The 10,167-nt window shown below is 35.7% G+C and overlaps 1 protein-coding gene across 4 annotated transcripts in view; it reads right to left on the reverse strand.

Moving 5' to 3' along the window:
- LOC107749643 (uncharacterized) overlaps window positions 1–889 on the reverse strand; it is a 5,354-nt gene extending 4,465 nt beyond the window's left edge. Inside the window, exons 1-2 of one of the 4 annotated variants that reach the window (XM_016564803.1) lie at window positions 703–889; window positions 526–626 (exon numbers count right to left, since the gene is read on the reverse strand). The gene's annotated coding sequence lies outside the window, so the exon portion shown is untranslated. The other 3 variants (XM_016564801.1, XM_016564804.1, XM_016564802.1) reach the window with 3 other exon arrangements.
- Between the last annotated feature and the right edge of the window lie 9,278 nt (window positions 890–10,167).

Below are 10,167 nucleotides of genomic sequence, written 5' to 3' on the forward strand. Positions count from 1 at the left end.
AGTTATCGTTTAAAAAAAAAAAAAACACTTTCCCTATGGAGAAAATACATGAGGTTTTTACTTCTGGACCCAGCTGTTTCATTATTGTCCGGCCCTCACCCCAGTGCACAAATCATCAGAGAAGAGATGCTGCTGGGAGTTAGTGTTTTCTGACTGAAGATTATGAATATAATAATAATAATAATAATACATTGATAAATCATTTATAATTATCACTGCAATATTAAAAAAAAAAAAAAAAAAAGTTGTCTATTTTTATTTTATGGTGACTTTAAGATATTAAATTCATTTATATGTTAAAATTGATCATAAAAATGGTTCTCAATCATAACATTTATAAGGAAATACACTAAAGAGAAGCATTATTGACTAGTAATCTCAGACATTTGTACCCCAGCGCAAATCATTATTGTACATGTATGCATTATTAGGCCTAGTAATTATTCAGTCAATTGGCATTCAGTATAGACCTCAACACCATAAGCATAAAGCATTCACAGATAATACAGATCAGTCCACACAGACCTGTTAAGTTGTAGGCCTCCTGCACATACTGTAGTGCAGCAGGGATTCATGGAAAACGCCTCCGCATCGGCCGAAACGCGGTGAATTCGCCAGATGACAGACTGCGAAAAACATTTAGGTGGTTGTTGATTGTGAAAGGTTTTGAATGTTATCAAGACACTGAGAACATCTGTTTACTTCATACTCAGCCTTTTCCCTCTTGATTTCTCATAGAAATAAATACATCGAGCGGATAGAACGGCCATTAGCATGACGCATGAAACCCAACACAGGCAGTGATTAACGGTCCGAATGATGTTTCCAATTGGTCAGAAACGATGGGTGTAAAATTATTGTGACTGTTAACTTTCTATTTTAAATGTAACAGACTTGAAGGATCGCACGTTTCATTTTTCTAGTGTAAATTGTTCCAGAGCGCTACTGAAATTGGTAATGTAGACGGCGTTGTCACGTGATGATTGTAACTTTTCACAGCGCTGATGAGGATGGACCAATGACAGTCGTTTGTGATTACTTGAGTAGGATTTTTTTATTTTTTTGTATATAGTCGTATAGGGATTACTATTGCGGATTTATGTTTTGTTTATCATGTAGGATTGTGGACTGAATGTAAGTTTTATAATTATTCATTTTGGTGCACAAATGGCCGCCGTAACACAAAACAAACCCTGAGATTTGGCTGTAGCTCAATGATTGATTCGGCTTTCTGGGCCACCACGCGCCCCCTGGTGGAAGACTACAAGTTCCTAATAGAAACCGGTAACATTTGCTGCCTAGTGCGATTTCTGCTCCCGCTTGTGGTTGAATAACATTACATAGTGACCTCGTTACTGCCACATGGTGTATCGGAGTACCTAGTGTTGATTCTCATAGGAATTGTGAATAAGGTGTGCACATTTTAATAATGTTCAACGTTAAAAGTAATCAAAAGAAACTGAAAAAATAGGCAAAACATTTGAAAATCAATGGAGAATTACTACACACCTAATATTAATGCAGTGCATTTAATCAAGCATTAGGGTTGATGAAGAGCCACGCTAGACCCTTTTAATGTGTGAAATTGTATACCGCTGTGCCCCCATAAAATATTACTGATAAATTCTGTCTGATAATGAGATTTCAGTATACAGACCTGAGAATGATTGCCTGACAATATTTCGGCAATCATATTGTTTTTTTTCTGTTAGCTGTTGAAAATCAGAACTAGCGATGCCAGATTCGCTAATGAATCACTCTTTTGATTTAATCGGTCAAACAGGTTTGCAAAAAGGTCTGAAACTGTTCGTGATTTAGTTTGATTCATTTGGATACTTCACTCACGCACTTAAGCCCACCGGCAACTATAGTTGCCACAGTTTATAGTTGTCATTTTCCTTTTGTAAGTATTTTTCTAGATGTTATCCATGTTTTATTTCTCAATGACATGCAAGAAAACAACCAAATAAAGGATTTCAAGGAAGAATAAAAAAAGGTATTCACTTCCTTCCTGTCACATGAGGCTGTCAAGTTCCTACCCCTACTTCCAGGAAGCATGGCGAAGGCAAACCCTCCCAAAGAAATTTAATTTTCATGTTACTAATAAGTATTTTTTGTTGACATATATATATCTACATAATCATGAAGGTCTCTAGAATCATCCAAACAAAACAAATCTTACAGGAGATCTATAGTTTTTTTGCATACTTAATCAAAAGTCCAAGCGGCAACTATAGTTGCCAGTGGGCAAATGACTTGTAAGTACATATCATGGGGAAATGGGGTATACTGTGTTAATATTTCTGGTATACCTTTTTTATTGTACAGATGTAATTTTTTCTTCATTCTATTTATTTTTATTTATTTATTTTCATTTAACTAACACACCTCTAAGAATGAAAATACCTGCATGGTCAATAATAAGTAAATGAATAAACAAGCAATCATGGGTGTAGCCTACACATGATAATTATTTAAATAAGCATATATTTTAAAAAGAATATCATTAATTTCATGAATATCAAGGACTTTTGTCAGGGTTAATCCATTTGACCTAATAAATATGTGCCTATTCATAAAAAATGTGATATTTTATATATTTTCATCACAAAGTATAGCATGCAAATATGTTTATGTAAATTTATAAAACTACTTGTAGCACAAAAGAAGATATTTTGCAGAATGTTGGTAACCACACAGTTAAATGCGTAATTTTCTTTCAGGTACCTTTTTTTATGATATAGATTTTTTTCATTCTATTTATTTTTATTTATTTATTTTCATTTAACTTTTTGATACACAATACCCTGTTGGGGCAACTTAATGGCTGCACTTTGTTCTGCATTATGTTCCACCACTTTAAGACAAATGGATTTGTTGTGTTTTCATATTCAAGAGATTATAAGCTAGATGCAGCCTTTTTTGGGTTTGCATCGAATGTGTTGCCAGTGGGCAAATGACTTGTAAGTACATATCATGGGGAAATGGGGTGTACTGTGGTAATAGGTTAATAAATCAAGGTTATTGGTCTTGTTTAGTGCTTTTTGCTTTCATAATATCCCACCTAAAACATAACTTAACCCTTTAACTAAAAAATGCGTAATTTTCTTTCAGGTATACCTTTTTTATTATGTAATATTTTCTTCATTCTATTTATTTTTATTTATTTATTTTCATTTAACTTTTTGATACACAATACCCTGTTGGGGCAACTTAATGGCTGCACTTTGTTCTGCACTATGTTCCACCACTTTAAGACAAATGGATTTGTTGTGTTTTCATATTCAAGAGATTATAAGCTAGATGCAGCCTTTTTGGGGTTTGCATCGAATGTTCTTGGACTTTAATGCATTGTAAATTTGTTTATGAATAAAGATTGATCTGTTGAAAGCAGTTATTATGAGTTAGATGCCAAAAGCTCTCCTCCGATTCAAATTTGACATTGAAGGGGTGAATACAACATATTTGCCCACCGGCAACTATAGTTGCCGCACATTCAAATACGATTTTCAAGAAAAAAAAAGAAAAAAAAACTGGGGAAAATAAATGCAGAACATGTTCACATAGGACACTATTAACATGACTATATGCATGAAACCATTCAGAAAAATTTGGGCACAAATGGGTTAATAGTTCACAGCGGTGACAGAACACTAGACAACTCCATACTGCAGATAAATACAATTTATATATCCATAACAGTAGGCCTGTAAAAAATATCAAAATATGAGAAAACTTTTTGATGGAGGGGTCTGTGCCCCAGTACTGATGAAAAGCAGCATTTGTCCAACATTTATGCAGACACTTTTATTCAAAGGGACTATAGTGACTGTATGTGACAGGAATACAGTAGGCCTACACACACACTCACACAAACACACAGCAATTGTGTCTGTGCTAAATTTAAAGTCCTAAAAGGAACACAATATGATGTTTTTGTCACTTTAAATTGTTCACTTTGTTCATAACTGATTATTCTTTGTGCTTCAAAATTGGAAGTGTGGGTCTTATTTCAGCAAATTACGTCTCATTGTTGCATCTATCCCCAGCCTGTGTTACAATTCACCCCAGTAGTGGGGTAGGTTGTAACAACGGAACTCTTTGTATTTGACATTAACTCTGTGATTATGTAGTACACATCCAAGTGAGTTTTATTTATAGTAGACAAATGTGGCTACCGTTTATCAAAGATTGAAAGATCTAACACAAACAACCTCTGAGTTACTGATGCTCAAACAAAAGGTTAATATAATATAATTTAATATAATCTGCTCCAGACTGCGACTAAAACAGTTATAGTCAAAAATAGGCAATTGATTTGCGAGTGACATATTTGCTGAGATCGCCACTGGCGACTTTATACATTTGCATGCTATTTCTTAAAAAATTAGCATGTAGTGCCGCTTGTTTTGCAATCAGATATTTTGTTATGCTGACGTAATAAACTGAGATGATGCACATCAAAGTTTTACTGGAAAAAAGACTTTCACACAGTCCTCATCTCCACCGAACACCAGCATTGACGGCACACCTGCTGAAAGCAGCCAAAGCCCCTTTCATGGAAAGTCTGTTCACTGGACGGCCATATTTGCAATGCCTCTGGACAGCTATTTTGACATCCAAGACCAAGTCCAATCTAAATGAATGGGGGAATCCTGAAATCCCCAAAACTGCACGCTGAACTCACAATTAAATGACATATTTCAAATCAGCAAAAAAATCTGAAATGAACTCTCTCATGAATGTTGTTCCTTATGCTCAGATAGCATTAAAAAAAAGACTTTCTGTCAACAAAGTAATGTCCATATGACAGTAGCTCAAAGATAATACAAGTCATTTGTTCAGTACTAGTAGTTATTTACTTTTATTGCCATATCAGCATCAAAGGCTAACTTCATGGCAAAAACTGAGTTACAATAATGCATGAGTTACATAAACACAAAATAAAAACCAAGCAAACACTAATTACAGCAGTTAAAATGTTTTAAATTATATGATAACAATTCTAAAAAAAAACTTTAATGTTAAATTCTTAATAAACAAGTCTCTAGTCATGTGTTCAGTTAAACACTATCCTATTCATTATTGGTATATAACAGCATTATTAAAGGGTACGTTCAACGATTTTCAACCCATTTTGTATTGTTACAATGTTGGTAATATATGTAAAAGAACAATGTTTATTCTTTCTCCAAGATACCCAGTTTTTTTTTTTTTCGGCAAAACTCTGCTGCATGATGCAAAACACAGCATTTTGATGATGCAAAAAGTGTCTTTTTGTCAAAACTCGTTATTCCATTTTGCGTCATGTTGCTTACAAATAAGAGGGGACATATAGGTACACATAACTCAGAGAAAAAGTAAATAGTGTTAATTTACAGATTAACAATATCTGATTATTATCAATGAGCACGTATGCACTCCAGTAAGCTGATAACTCAAATATCAGCTTATTAAAATAATTATCTTATCTCTCTCAGGAGTTTAAGCCTACAGCCATTCTCTCCATGCAACTGATGGAAAAGGGGGTATTTTTTGTGCTGTTGTATTGTGTCATTGCAAAAATGTATAAAGATACATTCTTGTCTTGTGTCTTGCCTCTCTACAACCTTTAAAATATCTGGCTGTAATTTAGTGACTGCAAATGCTGATTCCATTTGATTCCATCTTTATTTTACCTGATAATGAGCTAATTACTTAAACTTAAGGGGGTTAATCAATATATTACACATTTTGTAATTAACCTCTGATGCATTTTGAATCAAAAATCACAACTGGAAAAAAATGTTCCTGAGATTCAATATCTTTGATAACATGTGCAAACGAAACATTACTACAAACTAAACCACCACAGTCCTAGAAATGTGGTCCTGAAACTGCAGCCTCCGCTATACCATCCAATTCGGTTGGTGCCGCTGTTACAAAAAACTAGGGTCCTGGAAATGTGGTGCTAGAAGTGTTGAAACTGCAGCCTCCGGTTGTGCAGGAACATAAAACTGCAGTTTCCTACTGCACAATTTGCATACAGTATACATTTTGTTGTTTTCACTGTATTATTACTGTATTCTTAGCAGTTTCCTACTGTATATGCTGTTTACAGTATGTTACTGTAGATTTTCAATGCTTTCTGGGAAAATATTAGCCTACTGTAAATCTAAATACACCATAACAGCACACGTCGGCTGATGTCGACCCAATATACAAAGTTCCATCTGCACGAAAAGATACATTCTTGTCTTGTGTCTTGCCTCTCTACAACCTTTAAAATATCTGGCTGTAATTTAGTGACTGCAAATGCTGATTCCATTTGATTCCATCTTTATTTTACCTGATAATGAGCTAATTACTTAAACTTAAGTGGGTTAATCAATATATTACACATTTTGTAATTAACCTCTGATGCATTTTGAATCAAAAATCACAACTGGAAAAATTTTTTCCTGAGATTCAATATCTTTGATAACATGTGCAAACGAAACATTACTACAAACTAAACAACCACAGTCCTAGAAATGTGGTCCTGAAACTGCAGCCTCCGCTATACCATCCAATTCGGTTGGTGCCGCTGTTACAAAAAACTAGGGTCCTGGAAATGTGGTGCTAGAAATGTTGAAACTGCAGCCTCCGGTTGTGCAGGAACATAAAACTGCAGTTTCCTACTGCACAATTTGCATACAGTATACATTTTGTTGTTTTCACTGTATTATTACTGTATTCTTAGCAGTTTCCTACTGTATATGCTGTTTACAGTATGTTACTGTAGATTTTCAATGCTTTCTGGGAAAATATTAGCCTACTGTAAATCTAAATACACCATAACAGCACACGTCGGCTGATGTCGACCCAATATACAAAGTTCCATCTGCACGATGTAGCTCAGAGAGCGAATATGTCAGGAATATGTCGTAGAGACGTCGGCATCTGATCGCAAATGCTCTCCAGCATTCCCCTGTGAATGTTTTGCTGCAGTTATAGGGTCTTAAATTGGAGTAAATAAATGAATAAATAAAACAGGACAGAGACAAATAATTATAGGCATTACTGAATTCACGGCAAATGCAACAACCTTAATGCAATGCAGAAATGCACTCGACAGTAAATCATTGATTTTGAGCTAGAATACAGAAAATTTACTGCTATTAAATTATGCCATGATTTCCTCACCCTCATGTCATTCCAAACCTGTATGACTTACTTTCTTCTGTGGAACACAAAAGAAGATATTTTGTAGAATGTTATCAAACCATTTTGGTAACCCTTGGTTTATATTATATGGACAAAAATTTCTTGAATTTCTCAAATTATCTTCTATTATGTTGCACAGAATAAAGAAATTTATACAGGTTTGAAATGACATGATGGTTATTATAAAACGGTTAGTTCCAGTCCTTTTCTGGTCGGCAGCTGTGTTTTATTTACGATAAAGCACGGCTATGACCGCTTCACACAACGGTTCTGTGTAATCACTGCGCAACACCCTTAGCAACATAAACAATCAATATAGCGTCAAAACTGTTCCATTTAGATCTATTATGTATTTCGGCAAAATTAAGTTTTTATTATTTTTTTAATGAAGTATGAGTGACCCCTGCTGGCGTTGTGTTGCATCATTGCATCATTCACCCCCCCCCCCGTGTATTTATTAGTTTTCTATTAGTTTTATTAGTTACATTGGAACATTCTCATGCCGTTTACTGTTACTGTCAGGAATTTTTTAGCGGAAGGACAGCATTTAACAAACTTGCTTCAAAAAAGTAACATAATAAATATATACATTTTTGGTTTTAATATTTTTTTATTGTATGGTAACTGTTTTAAAAAAGCAATAAGGTACTCGGGGCGTGCTGTATTGTGAATAGGCTAAGTCATGGCCTCTCGTACCTTATTGCTTACGTAAATGATGACAATTTTAAAGGGGTCATATGATGCGATTTCAAGTTTTCCTTTCTCTTTGGAGTGTTACAAGCTGTTCGTGAATAGATAAGATCCCTAAAGTTGCAAAGACTAAAGTCTCAAACCCAAAGAGATATTCTTTATAAAAGTTAAGACTGGTCCACACCCTCCTAAAACGCCTCGTTTAAACACGCCCCCACATGTCTACGTCACGATGTGGGTGATTTGCATAATGCCGCCCAAATGTTCACGCAAAGGAAGAAGGTGTAACTTTATTGTTGCTGCCACCGCCGCCATGTTGTGAAGACGCTGGGTGTTTCATGGCGAAAGCGAAAATACTTTGTTTGGCCTTCCAAAAGAGGACACGACTAGAAATTAGTGGTTAAGTTGTATTTAAAACACTGTTCCAGAACAGTTCAACCCAAATATTCAGATGTGCGCAGCGCATTTTATGGAGGACGAGGACTGTTTCCTGGGAGAGTAGACTACAATGCCAGCTTCAGACCGATGAGCTTTGTAAAAATCTACGTATTTCAGAAAGGCAAGGCATAGAGGAGAAACAATAATGTACAGTATGTGGAAAATAATGTGTTTTTTTAACCTTAAACTGCATAAACACATTCCATTACACCAAATACACAAAATGTTCTTTTCAGCAACATCATATGACCCCTTTAATTTTTGGGTGAACTATCCCTTTAAGAACTTTAATATTTGTAAATAGTTAAATATGAAAACTTACTTACAGTCTGTGAGTCAGAACAGCCGGCACTGTAGTCTACTATCCCAGGATCAGGAAACAGTCCTCCATAAAATGTGCTGCACACATCTGAATATTTGGGTTGAAGTGTTCTGGAACAGTGGGCGGTGGCGGCAGCAACAATAAAGTTATGCCTTCTTTCTTTGCATGAACATTTCTTTGCGTGAACGTCCTAGGATGAAAAACCTAGGACGAGTATATCAAATTCCACAGCATGCGTTTTACACAAAACCCAGAATAACCAACTTCCTGTTGGGCGGAGCTAATGGCATGCAGTGCAAAAGTTGTTCAGCTTGATGAGTTCTATATGTGTACCGTGCAAGTATGTGTGATATATGGCCCTCCAAATTCCAGGGGGCGCTGTGGTGTCCCTCTGCCACGCCCGTGTACCAGTCTCTCTCGGGCCCTAATCCCAGGGGAACGAAGGGCCCTCGCATAATATTCGAATCCATAGCCAGGGCAATCCGCACAACAGGATAAAAGTGGGGAGTCGGTATCAATGATTTCGAGGAACAATGCAGGCACATTTGATGGGAATTAAAATGTAATTGTACACTAGATTATATTTGAGTAAAAACGACACATAGCACTATTAATTTCTTATGTTGGTTCAAGTCAGGCTACAGTTTGTTATATGAGAAATCAAACCATTCTGGTGAAAAAAGCAGAAGCTGTGATCATATATGTCATACATGTCCGCTGACTCTTAGTTAATTAAGAATAAGCCTGAATGGATGTTTAAATTGTTATCTTGTAATGATTAATCGTGCAGCTCCTGTTTGCCATACATTTTAACCGTTTTTTTGCTGTTTGTATTAACATAAATTAACATAGATTTTTTCAAAGACTGTTGTAAATTCAATACTTTCTTCTTCCAGTTGGTGGCGCTACTCCACCACCAACTGGAAGTACTAATCCATGACCCATAATAGCTACATTAATGTGATAAGCCAAAAAGGCCAAACAATTGCGTCTAGTTTAATGTGAATCACGCAATGAATAAGAAGATATGAGACACTTCCTGTTTACCAGTCAAAAATGTCTGACTTCCTGTTGGGTGGAGCTAATGTCTGTGGTGTGAAAGTTGTCCGACTTGATTAGATCTATACATGTGCAAAGCTTGGTGACCATAGCTGAAAAGGGATGCACTAGAGATTTCTCTTAATATGCCCATATTCTAGGTGGTGCTATAGAGCTCACTGTGCACGCACATCTATGAACCTTTGCCAAGCCATAAAACGAGATGACTCTGACGAGTGTGCAAAGGGATCATAAAGATTAAAGCATAACAAGTACCTCAAAAGACATGATTAAACATGAAAAGGATAATAATGTTTAATGCGTTGCCATCAAAATTCCTTAAAGGGGTCATATGATGCAATTTCAAATTTTCCTTTCTCTTTGGAGTGTTACAAGCTGTTCGTGCATAGATAAGATCCCTAAAGTTGCAAAGACTAAAGTCTCAAACCCAAAGAGATATTCTTTATAAAAGTTAAGACTTGTCCACGCCCTCC

The sequence above is a fragment of the Sinocyclocheilus rhinocerous genome, unplaced genomic scaffold, assembly GCF_001515625.1.
Source record: "Sinocyclocheilus rhinocerous isolate Xijiao unplaced genomic scaffold, SAMN03320098_v1.1 scaffold1101, whole genome shotgun sequence".
Lineage (NCBI taxonomy): Eukaryota > Metazoa > Chordata > Actinopteri > Cypriniformes > Cyprinidae > Sinocyclocheilus > Sinocyclocheilus rhinocerous.